Source organism: Salvia miltiorrhiza, chromosome 8 (assembly GCF_028751815.1).
Source record: "Salvia miltiorrhiza cultivar Shanhuang (shh) chromosome 8, IMPLAD_Smil_shh, whole genome shotgun sequence".
NCBI classification, from domain to species: domain Eukaryota; kingdom Viridiplantae; phylum Streptophyta; class Magnoliopsida; order Lamiales; family Lamiaceae; genus Salvia; species Salvia miltiorrhiza.
The window spans coordinates 46,371,316-46,388,464 of record NC_080394.1 but is presented as its reverse complement, the minus strand read 5'-3'; the positions used below and the strand labels follow the sequence as shown (position 1 = coordinate 46,388,464).

General features: G+C 41.2%; 1 long non-coding RNA gene across 1 annotated transcript; it reads left to right on the top strand.

The window, feature by feature from the left end:
• Positions 1-584: 584 nt before the first annotated feature.
• LOC130996825 (uncharacterized) lies at positions 585-1,461 on the top strand. The gene is made up of 3 exons (XR_009092828.1): positions 585-643; positions 725-928; positions 1,219-1,461. It is a non-coding gene; the product is annotated as an uncharacterized LOC130996825 (long non-coding RNA).
• Positions 1,462-17,149: the final 15,688 nt, after the last annotated feature.

Genomic DNA, 17,149 nt, shown 5'->3' with positions numbered 1-17,149 from the left:
AGAGTCTTGATGTTGAGATACTTAGTTTTTCTTTTGAAATCAAGAAATACACTCACGGTTATGTGCCTTCATACATATAATCGGTTCGCCTTTTGCTGCGATACTCTGCATATTATTATTCCTTATGAAAAAATGAGTTATACCCGTTTTGTTTTTGTTCGTGAGATTCCTGATAATTAAAAAGTTATAACGACGTTGACGATTTTACCCTTGGGTTCATTTATGATAATTTTCCTTAGCATGCTTTGTTTTGAGCTTCCGCATGACGTTCAATCTAGTTATTCTTATCTTTTATTCTTTTAAAATAGTCGTATCGATACTCGTACCCCGCTATTACTAGCGTCGGGATTTCGGGCTGCGACACTAGTCTAGTTGTGGGCACAGGATATTTTATTTGCACAAAGCTCAAACTGACAGCTTCGTCAGTAATCAGGAATGTCTCGGCGTATGTTAAGTTTTTCAAGGAGTTGGCCTCCAACAAGAGGAAGTTCAAGGACAATGAGAAGGTTCTAGTATCAGAAGTTGCAAACTCTATCATGTAGCAGCCTTTGCCACCAAAGGAGCGTGATCCAGGTAGCTTTGCCACCAGTATTGCCCAAGGAGGGCCCTATGCTTCTCGGACATCTATTGTGAAACTCTTACGGTATATTTCAAATTTTGGATCATCATTTTGCTTGTCCATTTTCAGTCTGATAGCTGTGTTCATCTCGTCCATTTTCAACAGTTCAGTCAAGAGGGAAACATTAAAGCTCATTGAGACATTTTTAGAAAAAGCTGAGACATTAACAGATAAAGCTGAAGAACAGAAACATCTCGGAAAACAGTTTGTGCCTCCAATGATGGACCATGTGCTGGGTGACTATGCCCGGAATTTGCCTGATGCGAGAGAGTCAGAAGTTTTATCTCTCTTCGCAACAATAATAAATAAGTAAGTTTTTATTTTGGTTTCTTTTACAATTTGCTCCTATGTCTTAGATATCTGTAGCAGAACACCGTCTGACCTCCTGACAACCTACTGCATATACATGCAATGATTAACAATGATTTTACAGCAACTTTAAGTGTTTCTAAGAATACTTTGCCACTTTTATGGCAAGTACCATTGTTGAACATGATGATTTTATTGTGCCCTGGATGTCATTGCTTATATGCATATGGTTTCTCTAGATCCTGCTGTCGTTCATCATTAATTTTCTTCTCTTGTTCAACTTTGTTTAGGTACAAGGGAACAATGATTGAGAAGGTTCCTCGAATATTTGAAGCTGTATTCCAGTGTACACTAGAGGTTGGTGAAGCGTTTGGGTACATATTAGTTGTTTCATAATAATCAATGTCTTTTTTTTTTTTTTAATTCTTAATTATCATATTTACTCAGGCAACAAGATCTTGAAGCTATTTAAACTGTGCTTTCACCATGCATATAAATCAGTGTTAATATTTTATGCTGCTATTATTGGATACTCGTAGTGATGAAGATCTACTACAACATTTTCTTGTAATGTTGGGCTTCAACGAAGAGATGGAATAGGCTACGCTGCCTCTTGATGAACCGGTGGGGTCCAAGAAACCCGAGTTAGAGCTGAAGGAACTCCCTGCAAATCACAAGGATGTGTTTGACCCTGGTGCAGTCGAGCTGTACATTGAGAATACTAAGGAGAACTTCAGAGTAAATGGTCATCGCGTGAAGCCCTACTATGAGCACCAGAGTCCTCCGATGGTGGTGGAGTCTCAAGCTCTGCACGATCCTGATTGATGAATTAAGGCTGATGTCGAGCTCTAGACATTAATTAGAGCGCTTTGTGGGAGGCAACCCACAGTTGGTTTTGTTTTATTTATGTTTTTCTTGTTCTTTGCTTTCTGTTTTTGTGTTTCTTCTTTTGGTGCCTGCTCGGTTGCCTTGATTCTTGGATGTTCTTGTTTATGTTAGGCAGAAAAGTCTTATCCCAGCGCTGAACTTCCACTCTGGCACTGAACTTCTATTCTGGCTCTGAATTTCCCCTCTGAAATGCCAGCGCTGAACTTTCACTCTGACGTTGCCGCCAGCGCTGACATTTCCACTATGTCAGAAACTTTAATTTTCACCGCCTCTCACAGTGCTTATGTTTCTCATTGCCGATATTCAGGGACGTTTTTCTAACTCTAATTATCATTTGCCCTGAGGACATGGCATTCTTTAAGTGTGGGGGGTGACTTATTTTGATGCGTGCTTATGCTTTTGATTGGGCGATTGGTCCCTCTATTCTTAGCTTGTTCTTGGATGCTTGCTAATTGTTATGAATTTGTGGAAGACATGGTTTTTTATGTGAATTTTGGGTTTGTGATTGAATGATGGTTATTCTAGTTTTACTCTTGATATATGTCTCTTGTTTGTGCGAAGAATTATGAGTTTTGTTGCAACACTGTGGTAAGCAAGTAAAATGTGATTTGTCCGGTAGATGCTAGAAGGAGTGTTGTCATTGTGATTGCCTACGATTGTATCCTTATCTGTGAAATGTTTGAATTTTGAACATCCGGCCAGCTCTGAAAATTTGGTCCAGCTCTGAAAATGACAACTCTGAGTCTCTGCTCCGCTAGTTTAACTACGAGCATGGGAAACCATGTGAGAAGACTTTGGATTACATCCAAATGGTTTTATTTCACGAATTATGGCTCAACTGTCGAAATTTAAGTGATTAAGCACACAAAGTGTGAAAAATGGTGATACTGATTATAAAGGCGATCACATTAGGGAATTCACTTCTAGCGGAGAATTGGGTCTGATCGGATTAGATGCATTACTACTGTGTTACTTCGTAAACTTTAAGTTACATGCATGATCTGAGAGATATGTGTTGATTGGAAAATTTTGAATTGACTTGTTAAATGTTTGGATGGAAATAATCATCGTGAAACGCTCTCTTCCTAGGATTCATACTGATTTTGCTTGAGGACAAGCAAAAGGCTAAGTGTGGGGGGGGTCGATTTATGCTTAATTGTTCGTAATTTGGGGGTTTGTTTGTGCCATGTTAGAGTTAATTATTCTGAAATTTGATGCATTTATGAGTTTGTTTTATGCTTTGCAGGAGATTTTTATAAAATATGAGAAAGAATGATATTCTGGAGATTTTGGATTAGAATTGCGTTTTTAGGCGCAAACTGGTGCCCAAAGCGGAATAGTCTGCGCCAGAGCAGAGCTGACAATCCCGCGCCAGAACTGACCAAGCTCGACAGAGCTGAAATGCCATAGCCAGAGCTGACTTCCATAGTCAGAGCTCACCATCTCCAGAGCATAACTGATGGAGATGCGTCCAAGCTGGCCAAGGACAAGATGGATCCTTTGATTATTCAAAGTGGGCCAATCACAAGAGCTAGAGCCAAAAGAATAAAGGAGTCCATGATGCTTTTAGTTAGTGAAATTAAAGCCCAAGTCCAAGACAATTCTACATTGGGTCAAATGGTGAATATTATTCAAGTTGGTGGGCTTGATGCTACTTGAAGTTTGGGCTCATTAAGCTATCATATTTTGGAGGCCCAAATTAAAGGATAAACTCCACATTTTCGTCCAAATGGGTGTAGCCCACAAAAAGCTCATTTTAAGTTACTTTTTTATGTTTAATAAGTGACTTTTGGTGTCCAAGAGACATACCAAGTGTTTTGGAGTTACATTTGTGATTTTATGTGCCTTTTTAATGGTTTTAAGTAGTGGTAAGGGAGTGGGGCTCTCAAGAGACCTTTTTGAGCCTATAAATAGGCATGTAATCACTTGTATTAGAGACCATTGATATAAACGAAAATTGCTTATGCTTAGTGAGTTGAATTCTCTTTGTTGAGTTTTTCACTTGTTTTAGAACTTATCAAGACACTTGAGCAGGTCTTGTGGCGTTCATCCATACCGAGGTTCTTGGCTGATTATATAGCCAACGGGTCGAGGTTTCTACGCTCTTAGGGGTTGATAAAACTAGATTCTCGATCTAGGGAGTCCGCTGCCTACTCACATACGTCGGGTTCTTGGGTCATTATATCCAACGGGTCCTTCGTCCACTTCTATCCATATCATTTGGTTATCAGAGCAATGTGGTATTGATCCAAACTCTATCTTTTATTTTCTTCATCCTTTCATATATCTCTTATATTCATCCTCATTGTCCTACAAAAATAGTTGCAAAAAAAAAAAAAAAAATCTGCAAAGTTCCAATATCTTTTTGTTTTCCATTGTTGTTACTTCATATAAACTAAAAAAAAAACGAAAAAAAATACATATATTATCCAAAAAAAAAATCCAAAATTTCTATTTGCACTTCAATTTTCCTTAGGAATTTCATACACTTGTTCCAAAATATCAATTCTTGCATCCAAGGGCTGAAGTTTGGTGAATTTTACTTGTCTTGTTCTTTCTTGATTTGTTTTAGTTCATTTGAAATTCTTACAAACGAGAATTGAGTGGTAAAAGGCATTGAGTGGTGAGTTTATTTGAGGGGTGGTAAAAGCCTACGAGTGATACACGAGTGTTTGTGTGAGGATATATTTGTGTGATACACGAGTGAATTGTGAGGTCATGGAAAACACAAATCCTATTGAATTTACATTGCAAGCCATGCAACAACAATTTGCAAGGTTTGGAGCTGTTATGGAAAATGTAACAGAACGATTGGAGAGGCTGGAATTTCAAGCACCACCGAGGAATGAGGAGGAAGGAGAGAGCGAAGGAGAAGATGATCGTACATCAACACATCGAAATGAAAGGCGAGGAGGAGGTAGAAGAAGAAGACATCAAAATGAAGTTGATGGTGACTTGGGAAGCATCAAATTGAAGATCCCAACATTCCAAGGAAGGAGTGATCCTGAAGCCTATTTGGAGTGGGAGAGAAAGGTGGAGCTCATCTTTGAGTGTCACAACTACTCCGAGGAAAAGAAGGTTAGACTTGCTGCAATTGAATTCACTGATTATGCAATAGTTTGGTGGGATCAATTGACAACAAATAGAAGGCGCTATCGAGAGAGACCAATTTCCACGTGGGAGGAAATGAAAAGCATAATGCGTAAGAGATTTGTACCTTCTCATTATTTTCGTGAATTGTATCAAAAATTACAATCTATGAATCAAGGTACTAAATCTGTTGATGAGTACTACAAAGAGATGGAGATTGCCATGATTAGGGCAAATGTTGATGAGGATAGAGAGGCAACCATGGCTCGATTCCTATGCGGGCTGAATAAGGAGATTGCAAACATCGTGGACCTACAACACTATGTGGAGCTGGAGGATATGGTTCACATGGCCATGAAAGTGGAGAGGTAATTGAAGAAGAAGGGAACCTTTCAAAGGAATTTTCCAACAAGTTCTCAATCTTCAAAGTCGAAGGAGTGGACTTCGTCTAAGTCAAATTTTGGGGCATCCTCTACACCTCAAGATGATGTGTCCAAATTCAAGTCCAACGAAGGCGAAAAGGGCAAAGGTATCTCTAATTCTACATCTTCTACTAGAAATAGAGATATCAAATGTTTTCGATGTCAAGGTGTTGGACATATTGCATCTCAATGTCCAAACAAAAGGGTGATGGTCTTGAAGCCGAATGGAGAAATCGAATCTGAAAGTGAACATGATGATGATGATGATGAAGATGATGAACAATTGGAGGAGATTGTACCGGAACATGGTGAGCTTTTGGTGGTTCGAAGGGCTCTAAACGTGCAAATCAAACAGGAGGAAGAACAAAGGGAGAACATCTTCCACACAAGATGTTTAGTCCAAGGTAAAGTTTGCATGTTAATTATTGATGGTGGTAGTTGTACTAATGTTTCAAGTGGCGAGATGGTGGAGAAACTGAACTTAAAAACTGAACGACATCCTCATCCATATAAGCTACAATGGCTTAATGAATGTGGTGAAATTCGTGTGACCAAACAAGTTCTAATTTCATTTTCTATTGGCAATTATAAAGATGAAGTTCTTTGTGATGTGGTGCCAATGCATGCTAGTCACATTCTTTTGGGGAGGCCATGGCAGTTTGATCGAAGGGTGACCTATGATGGATTCCGCAATCACTACACCTTCAAGCACAACAACAAATCCATCATGCTTGTTTCTTTGACACCTCAACAAGTTCAAGAGGACCAGCAGAAATTGTCTCAAGCAAGGAGAGCTCGTGAGGTTGAGGGCAATAAAAATGAGGTAGTAAAAAAAGAGTCGAGTGAAAAAAATAGTTGAGAGAAAAGCAAGAGTGAGGGAAAAGAAAAACAGAATTTTTATGTGAGAACAAAAGAAATAAAGAGTGCAATAGTCGAAGAAAAGAGTGTGTTCATTTTGGTGTACAAAGAGTCATTCTTTAGCACTAACGAATTAACCCCATCTTTGCCTAGTACTTTTGTGTCTCTTTTGCAGGAGTTTGAGGACGTCTTTCCCGAGGAAGAACCAAGTGGATTACCTCCTTTAAGAGGTATTGAGCATCAAATTGACTTTGTTCCCAGAGCTGTTCTACCAAACCGACCAGCTTATCGGGCCAATCCGAAAGAGACTAAAGAGATCCAAATGCAAGTCCAAGAGTTGTTGGAGAAAGGAAAGATTCGTGAGAGCATGAGTCCATGTGTTGTACCGGTGATTGTTGTGTCCAAGAAAGATGGATCGTGGAGAATGTGCACGGATTGTCGAGCAATTAATAAGATCACGGTAAAGTATCGCTATCCTATTCCTAGGCTAGATGATATGCTTGATGAGTTATATGGGGCAATTGTGTTTAGTAAAATTGATTTGAAAAGTGGTTATCACCAAATTCGAATTCGAGAAGGAGATGAATGGAAAACTGCTTTCAAAACAAAGTATGGTTTGTATGAGTGGTTAGTCATGCCTTTTGGATTAACTAATGCACCTAGTACTTTCATGAGATTGATGCATCATGTTTTGAGAAATTTCATTGGAAAATTTGTGGTTGTTTACTTTGATGACATCTTGATCTATAGCAAAAATGTTGAAGAACATCTTGATCATTTGCGTGTTGTTTTAGACACTTTAAGAAAAGAATCATTGTATGCTAATCTTAAAAGGTGTTCTTTTTGCATGGATAAAGTTGTTTTTCTTGGTTTTGTTGTGAGTGCTAATGGAATTGAAATGGAAAAAGAGAAAGTGAAAGCTATCTTAGAATGGCCAATTCCTCAAAATGTGGCACAAGTTAGAAGTTTTCATGGTCTCGCTAGTTTCTATAGAAGATTTGTTAAGGATTTTAGCACGATTGCTGCACCTTTGAATGAGATAGTGAAAAAAGATGTTGGTTTTCATTGGGGGGAAAAACAAGAACATGCTTTTAATCTCCTTAAAGAAAAACTAACTTCTGCTCCTATTCTTGCATTACCTAACTTTGATAGAATGTTTGAGCTTGAATGTGATGCTTCTGGAGTAGGAGTAGGTGCTGTTTTGTTGCAGGATGGAAAGCCAATTGCTTATTTTAGCGAAAAGTTGAAAGGAGCTCAATTGAACTATCCAACCTACGACAAAGAGTTATATGCTTTGGTAAGAGCTTTGGAAACATGGCAGCATTACTTGTGGCCAAGAGAGTTTGTAATTCACACGGATCATGAATCTCTCAAATACCTCAAGGGTCAAGGTAAGCTTAGCAAGAGACATGTTAAGTGGGTGGAATTCATTGAATCTTTTCCATATGTGATCAAGTACAAAAAAGGGAAGGAAAACATTGTGGCTGATGCGTTGTCTCGAAGCTATGCTTTGATCACTACTTTGAGTTCTAAGCTTCTTAGTTTTGAGTCAATTAAGGAATTGTATGCCCATGATTCTGATTTTGGTTCTATATATTTAGCTTGTGAGCATGCTGCATTTGATAAGTTTTATATGCATGAGGGCTATTTATTTAGAGAAAATAAATTGTGCATTCCTAAGTGTTCCATGCGTGAATTGCTTGTTCGTGAAGCTCATGGGGGTGGGTTAATGGGACATTTTGGTGTTCATAAGACTTTGGAAGTTTTGCATGAACATTTCTTTTGGCCTAAAATGCGTGTTGATGTTGAGAAAATTTGTGGAAGATGCATAACTTGCATGCAAGCTAAATCAAAATCACATCCACATGGTTTGTTTGTATAAACCATTACCTATTCCTAGTGCACCTTGGGAGGATATTTCCATGGACTTTGTTTTGGGTTTGCCTAGAACACGAAGGGGTAAGGATTCAATTTTTGTGGTTGTTGATAGATTTTCAAAAATGGCACACTTCATTCCATGTCATAAGAGTGATGATGCAACTCACATTGCTGATTTGTTTTTCAAAGAAATTGTTCATTTGCATGGAGTTCCAAGAACAATTGTGAGTGATCGTGATGCTAAGTTTGTGAGTCATTTTTGGCGTGTGCTTTGGAATAAATTGGGAACTAAGCTTCTGTTTTCAACTACATGTCATCCTCAAACTGATGGTCAAACTGAAGTAGTTAATAGAATTTTGTCTCAATTACTTAGAATTTTGATTCAAAAGAACTTGAAACCTTGGGAAGATTGCTTATCTTTTGCTGAATTTGCTTATAATCGAAGTGTTCATTCTGCTATTAACTTTTCTCCGTTTGAAGTTGTTTATGGTTTTAATCCATTGAGTCCACTTGATCTAATTCCAATACCAATTGAGGAGCGTGCAAGTCTTGACGGGAAAGCCAAAGCTGAAATGGTGAAAAAGCTGCATGAAAAGGTGAGACTCAATATTGAGAAAAGAACGGAGCAATACATCAAGCAAGCCAACAAGGGCCGAAAGCAAATCATATTTGAGCCGGGAGATTGGGTGTGGCTACATTTGAGAAAGGAGAGATTTCCTTCAAAAAGAAAATCTAAGTTGCAGCCAAGAGGAGATGGACCATTCCAAGTGGTTGCAAGAGTGCTTGATAACGCTTACAAACTAGACCTTCCAGGTGAGTATAATGTAAGTGCTACTTTCAATGTTGCTGATTTGTCTCCTTATTTTGGTGAATTAGATTCGACGACGAATCCACTTGAAGAAGAAGGGAATGATGGAGATGCGTCCAAGCTGGCCAAGGACAAGATGGATCCTTTGATTATTCAAAGTGGGCCAATCACAAGAGCTAGAGCCACAAGAATAAAGGAGTCCATGATGCTTTTAGTTGGTTGATCACTATTATTATAGCAACAAAAAATCGCAACTAACACGATGTAATTGTAGCAAATAACAAGTAACCGAGTATCGTATCCACAGGGACTATTATAGCGAATCACTCTAAGTAATCCTAAATAGACTCTAGTAATATTCAGGCAAACGAAAATAAAGAGGGTTGATTAACACTAAACGCAAATAGCAATAAAAGATCGTAAGAAAAATCAAATATAAAAGACAACTAATCCTAGGGTAGTAAATTCGTTAACTAAATCTATGCAATTAATATATTAATCCTATATACCAATTTAATCCAGTTATGATGAGAGATCGCTTAATTAACCAATTACTCTCGCTAGAGCAGCAATGATCGTAGATTAATAAATTCCCTATCTCCGTTAGGTCTCAAGAAAATCTACTAACTTTCAATAGCTCCTAAGAATAGCTCCCTATGATCCACCTATCTCCGCTAGGTCTCAAGGTTAAAATCATATCATACATTCCTGAATCCGCTAAACAGTTATCTCCGCTAGGTCTCAAACCGAATAGCTAAACATGCAAACTATTGATCAGATAATTCACAAGAAATTAAGCACCAGAAATTATGAATCATAAACTGGAAGGCACAAAAGTATTAACAAACAAATCACATAAATTCAATCAGCTATTTACAAACCCTAGAATCAGCTAAAGGAAACTAGCCGGACATATTGAAATAAAACATAAATATAATTAAATACTCCCTCCGTCCGCCAAAAGTATTCCACAATTACTATATTTGGCGTCCGCAAAAAGTATTCCACTTTCCTTTTTAAGCCATGGTCCCACCATCCACCTTTATATTTTATCCTTACAAACACTCTTTATTTACAAAAAAACCCACCCCAAATTCAATCTCAACCACACATCTCATAAAGTGGTGGGGCCCTTTCTCCACTACATCAACATCATCACACATTTTATTAAACTCCGTGCCCGGCCAAAGTGGAATACTTTTGGCGGACGGAGGGAGTAGAATGCAATTGTAAAAACTGAATTGTATAAAAACCGAATAAAAACTGAAGTAGCGGCTTGAATCTTCAATCTTGATCCAAGCCTTAAAACCAGAAATCAATAAAATTCTAAAGCTAAAAACTAAAGTATGAATGCTAGGGTTCGGGGGGTTGGTGCTTTCTCGAATAGGTCAAAAGAGAACCTATTTATAGATTTCAGATTTCCTTCGGATCACCATGGAAGTTGCCATGCAAAGCGGAATTCTAAATGTAATAGAATCGTGTGAAATAAGGCAACTCTCCAGCTGGATGTGCGCTTCTGGAAAATACTCCCACTCGTGCTAAATTCGCAGTTCTCGCCAGAGGAATAGATGATTTCTCTGACCTCGCCAAAGAACTGGTTTGCCAGCGGAATGATGATCTCTCTGGCATTCGCCAGAGAAACGGTGAATTCTCTGCTATCGCCAGAGGAACGGCGATTTCTCTAGCTTCTCTGACTATTGAGCGCTGGACTTTACTTCTCTGATGCTGGCGCTTCTCGGCAGCGGAATAGGTGATTCCTCTGCTCTGGCTTCTCTGACTATTGATTCCTCTGACTAGCGACTCCTCTGACTAGCGACTCCTCTGCTCTGATATGTTGATTTCTCTGGCGATTGGTTTCTCTGCTCTGGCTTTCAACTTCGCTGATCTGGGCTTTGATTTCTCTGGTCTTCCAGAGGAATGATGATTTCTCTGCTCTGGAGACCAAAACACCTAGAAAACGCCAAAATCATCCAAAATTGCATTCTTTCATCTCGAAAGCCTAAATCTCCTGCAAAGCATAAAATACACCATAAACGCACCAATTTCCAGAAGATTATCTTAAAATACGCACAAATAAACCCTTAAAAATATAGTAAATTAAGCATAAATCAACTCCCCCACACTTAGCCTTTTGCTTGTCCTCAAGTAAAATCTATATGAATCCTAGGAAGAAATTGATTTCAACAATGTAAATTTCCATCCAATCATTCACAAAGTCAATTCAAAACTTTACAATCAACACACATCTCTCAATCATGCAAGTAATCTTAAAGTTTAAGAAGCAACATAAGAGTAATGCAAGTAATTCGATCAGACCCAATTCTCCGCTAGAAGTGAATTCCCTAATGTGATCGTCTTTATAATCAATATCACCATTTTTCACACTTTATGTGCTTGAGATTTCGACAGTTGAGCCATAAGTCATGAAATAAAACCATTTGGATGTAATCCAAAGTCTTTTCACGTGGTTTCCCATGCTCATAGTTAGACTAGAGGAGCAGAGACTCAGAGCTATCACATTTCAGAACAGGCCAGATGTTTCAGAGCTGGCAATTTTGAAGTTCGCAATTCGTCCAACATTTTCACAGATAAGATACGATCGTAGGCAATCACAATGACAACACTCCTTCTAGCATCTACCGGACAAATCACGTTTTACTAACTTACAAAAGTGTTGCAACAAAACTCATAATTCTTTGCACAAACAAGAAACATATATCAAAAGTAAAACAAGAATATCCTCCATTCATTCACAAACCCGAAATTCACATCGAAAACCATCTTCTCTTCCACAAATTCATAAAAATTAGCAAGATTCGAGTCCAGAAACTAAGCATAGAAAAATCAATTTCGCCCAATTTTTAAAAATATAAGCAATAAAACACCCCCCACACTTAAAACATGCCATGTCCTCAGGGCACAAAAGAAATAAGGAGAATTGAGAAAACGTCCCTGATTATCGGCATTGAAAAACTGAAGCGTCGTGAGAGGCGGTGAAAAGGTGGGTTTGCGGTCTTTTTCAGAGGGGAGAATGGCTGCGCTGGACATGTGCAGCGTGGAAAGTGGTCGCGCTGGAACATGAAGACATCCAGAAATCTGGCAGAGAAAAACCCGCCCCAAACAAAACAACAAAACAAAGAAAAACAATTGGGTTACCTCCCAACAAGTGCTTAATTTAACGTCTAGAGCTCGACGATACCTCAAACTCATGGGTCATTGAATTTGACAACTTCAAGACCACGATCCACGTTTGACTTGAAGTATGGTTTGAGACGATGACCATTGACAGTGAAGGTAGTGCCATCAGCGGCAAACAACTCATACGTCCCATTCCAATTGCTCTTATGCACCACATATGGCCCTGTCCATCTTGATTGTAGCTTGCCAGGAAACAAACGTAACTTTGAATTGTATAAAAGTACCTCATCTCCTGGCCTGATTTCTATAGTGCGGATGCTCAAATCATGGAATTTCTTGGCCCTCTCTTTGTAGATGCGGGAACTCTCATAGGCCTCATTCCTCCATTCATCTAACTCTGTCAATAAATCGCGCCTTGTATGGCCAGCCTCCTTGAACTCCAAATTGATCCTCCTTGTCGCCCAATATGCCTTGTGCTCTATCTCAACAGGTAAATGACATGACTTGCCGAAGACAAGTTGATAGGGAGACATACCAATTGGAGTTTTGTAAGCAGTGCGATACGCCCAAAGAGCATCATCTAGGTGCTTCGCCCAATCCTTCTTATTGGCGACACTCTTCTCCAAAATCTGCTTGATCTCTCGATTCGCTAACTCTGCCTGCCCATTAGCTTGAGGATGATATGGAGTCATCACCTTGTGCTTTACTCCATACTTTGCCAATACGTTTGCTAGTAACTTGTTGTTGAAGTGCGACCCTCCATCACTAAGCAACGCTCTCGGTGCTCCGAACCGAGTCAAAATATTCTTTTGCAAGAATTTAATGACTACCTTTGAATCATTGGTGGTAGTTGGGATCGCCTCCACCCATCGAGACACATACTCCACAACAAGCAATATGTAGGAAAAATCGCAAGAAGCAGGGAAAGGACCCATGAAGTCAATTCCCCAAACATCAAACAGCTCCACCTCAACAATGATATTCTGCGGTATCTCATCCCGCTTGGTAATGTTGCCCATGCGCTGGCATCGATCGCAAGACTTCACAAAAGCATGGCAGTCTGCGAAAATTGAAGGCCAATAAAAACCGCTATGATTTACCTTCATGGCAGTGCAGTTGGCAGCAAAGTGGCCTCCACTAGGTGAGCTATGGCATTCTTCAATGATCTTTGGCCATTCATGCTCTCTAACACATCGCCGAATAAAGCCATCGGCGCACCTCCGGTATAGGTAAGGATCCTCCCAATAATAGAACTTGACATCATGGAGGAACTTCTTCTTTTGATAGTGCGATAATCCCTCGGGAAGAGCTCCAATAACCAAGTAATTGCTATACTTAGCATACCAAGAATCCTTAAATAACAGAGCCCATATTTGCTCATCGGGGAAAGATTCATTGATGGCCATCTTTGGATCATCCCCTTCGATCGGATTCTCCAAGCGAGACAAGTGGTCGGCTACCACATTCTCACATCCCTTTCGATCTCGAATCTCCATATCAAACTCTTGCAGCAATAAAATCCAACGAATCAATCGAGGTTTGGATTCCTTCTTCGTGAAAAGGTAGCGGATGGCGGCATGATCAGTGTAGACAATTGAATGAGTTCCAATCAAATAAGAACGGAACTTATCAAAAGCATACACCACAACTAGCAGTTCCTTCTCCGTGGTTGTGTAATTCCTCTGAGCAGAATCCAAAGTTTTACTAGTATAGTAAATTACCTTGAATAACTTATCTCTCTTTTGCCCCAACACAGCTCCCACGGCCCAATCGCTAGCGTCGCACATCAACTCAAACGGAGCACTCCAATCCGGCGTGATCAACACTGGTGTAGAAATCAGCGCGACTTTCAACTTCTCAAATGAGACGCGGCATTCCTCGGTGAAGACAAACTTCACATCCTTCTCTAGTAAAGCACAAAGTGGCTTGGACAGCTTGGAGAAGTCTTTGATGAAGCGCCTATAAAATCCTGCATGCCCAAGAAAACTTCGCACTGATTTCACAGAAGTAGGCGGCGGCAACTTTTCAATGGCCACGATCTTAGCACGATCCACCTCCAAACCTTGGGCAGAGACTCTATGCCCCAAAACAATGCCCTCACGGACCATGAAGTGGCACTTTTCCCAATTGAGTATGAGTGCCGTCTCCTCACAACGCTGCAATACTTGAGCAAGATTGTCCAGACAATTATCAAAGGAAGATCCAAAGACAGAGAAATCGTCCATGAATACCTCCATGATATTTTCAATCAACCCATGGAAAATCGCCATCATGCAGCGCTGGAACGTGGCAGGAGCATTGCAAAGACCAAAAGAAATTCTCCTAAAAGCAAAGATGCCATAGGGACAAGTAAACGCGGTCTTATGCTGATCCTCCGGGGCTATCATAATCTGATTGTAACCCGAGTACCCATCCAAGAAACAGTAGTACTCATATCCTGCCAATCGGTCAAGCATCTGATCAATAAACGACAAAGGAAAGTGATCCTTACGTGTGGCTGCATTCAACGCTCGGTAATCAATGCACACGCGCCATCCTGTGACCAGCCTCGTAGCTATGAGCTCATCTTTCTCATCCTTAACCACAGTCATACCTCCCTTCTTAGAGACAACTTGCGTCGGGCTCACCCACTCACTATCAGAGATGGCATAAATGATTCCTGCATCCAACCACTTGAGCACCTCCTTTCTCACAACTTCTTGCATTGCCGGATTCAAACGTCGTTGCGGCTGCACCTTAGGCTTGTATTCCTGCTCCATTAAGATACGATGCATGCAAATAGAGGGACTAATTCCTTTGATGTCGGAAATAGACCATCCTATAGCAGACTTGTATTTTCTCAAAACTCGCATCAACTTCTCCAACTCTAACGGAGATAGATAGGCAGAAACAATAACAGGAAAAGTTTCATTGTCACCCAAAAATTGGTACTTCAAGTGCTCTGGAAGTTGTTTCAGCTCAATTTTGGGTGTGGCGGCAGCTCTGGATGACTCTGCTGGCCTGGTTAAATCCTCTGGCCTGGCTGACTCCTCTGGCCTGGCTGAATCCTCTGGCCTGGTTGAATCCTCTGGCCTGGCTGAATCCTCTGGCCTGGCTGACTCCGCTGGCCCAGGGAATTCTTTTTCCACCGACTTCCTTCCCCCATCAACAGGTTTGCGAATATCCATGTAAGGCACAGGATCAATCGGTACGGCTGTTCCTAGGCGATGCTAAAAGGTAGATAAGCGGGTCCTCCTCGGGGTCTTCTTCTGAGTCCTCCTACTCATCCTCGTTGGGCAACGGGGTCTCTCCCTGACCCTCGCCCGTTTCTCGTATGATCTGGGCCGTGCGGAAGATGTCGTCCGCAATCTCGCAGATCGGGTCATTCCCGGTGCGGATCCTAGCCGTGGCACGAGGTTCAGTCGGGGCTGGAGGTGGCGACGGCCTAGGGCGAATAATCCTCCTCGTCGCGCCACATGGTGCCATATCATCCTCCTGCCTAGGGGCCTTGCCCCTATCTAGGAACTTCCTCGTGTTGGCCATGGCCCTGTCAGCGTCGGCCATTGCGGCTGCGAGTCTCACTTCTGCCGCGGACATCGGTGGTGGTGGTGGAGTAGTTTCCCGGAGATCTGAGTCGGGAGGTGACGGGAAATCTCTACGAGCTCGTGGACGAGAGGGGCCTGCCTCGTCGTCGTGTCTACCACGGCGCCCTAGAACTGAGGTACAGGTGGAGGGTCTTGTGGCAAAGCCACCTGGGGCTCGGGTGCATCGGCGAGTATCTCAGCGGGCAGAGGCGTCCCTACCTGCACGTAGTCTCCAGGGAGAACATAGGGCCCTAGAGGGGCGCTGCCCCACAAGGTGAAGCAGGCCTGAAGCTCCGCTACGAAGCTAGGGAAGTCTCCGACTAGGTCGTGGTAATTCTCCCGTGGGAAGATATAGTAGGATGAAATCTGCTTAGCCCATCCCTGCCACTCAGAGGGTAACAGCAGGATCAATCTCTGGATGCCGTCGTACCCTGACACACCGTACACACTCGCCTCGACCCAATGTCGATGGAAACCGGCGAGGAACTGCCCGAGGTTATCCCCATGACATGGGGCATAAGTGCGGTAGGACCGCTCGACTTCCTCTGGACTAGCCCACGAGGGTAAAGGTCGTCGTCGTGTGTAGACAGTTCTCGCCATCTAACGAAAGTAAAGAAAAATCTATCGTCAACTCACAGTAAAACGCGGCAAGCAACTTAAATCGGTAAGGTTCTAAACGTCTATACTGGGTCGTCAAAAATCGATTCGAAGATCATAACTCGTAAAATCTAGACATCACAGCATCATCTAAATCTAGCTTCCAGGCACTTGTCATAGGGGTGATCTAAATCTAGTTCTCAAGCACAAAATCATAACTTGCATTAAAGAGGTCCAGACTTCGACAATCAAAAAGTTCTAGTGTTGTCGTCTACTGATCTTAAAGCTTGTCATGCGGTGATGATGTATTCTTCTATGTTTCATCGTGAAGTGAGTATGTGTCTAACTTAATAGTTCTAAGTCCTTGTGATTCATACAACAATCATACTTATTCATGCTTCACGCATTTCAAGAAATTAACTAAAACTTGAAAGTACTTACCATAAACAAAACGTCGGTTGAGCGTGTCGAGATGTAGTGCCAAGCTTTTGTCGACTAGTTCATGAGCATGTTGACTTACTTAATCTAGACTCGACTTAGAAGGAATGACTAGTAATCAGAGCAGAAGAAGGTTGCTCTGATACCACTTTCTTGTCACGGCCGCGCCCGCTAAGGATAGCGAGTTCGGGGAAATCGCGACAAAAGGGGAGGGGATTTAGGAGCGGGATTAGAAAGGGGCATATCTAACCTTTTGGTGACTCGACATTATATAAGACAACAACCGGAATGACTAAATATTAATCAAGGGCCGAAAAGGGGCCGTACATAATTATCCGAGAGGGTACTTGAAGAGTTTGAAAACATTGTTGAATAGTACATATTGTTTGACGAATATCATGATATCTAGCAAATCAGTATATGCAGCGGAATAACAACAACTCGGGCATATGTATGAAGACATATACCCTGCTCTGATGTACTCGTCCTAGCTCGACAAAAGCTCCGCTTGCACACCACATTCCCGATCATCGCTCAACCT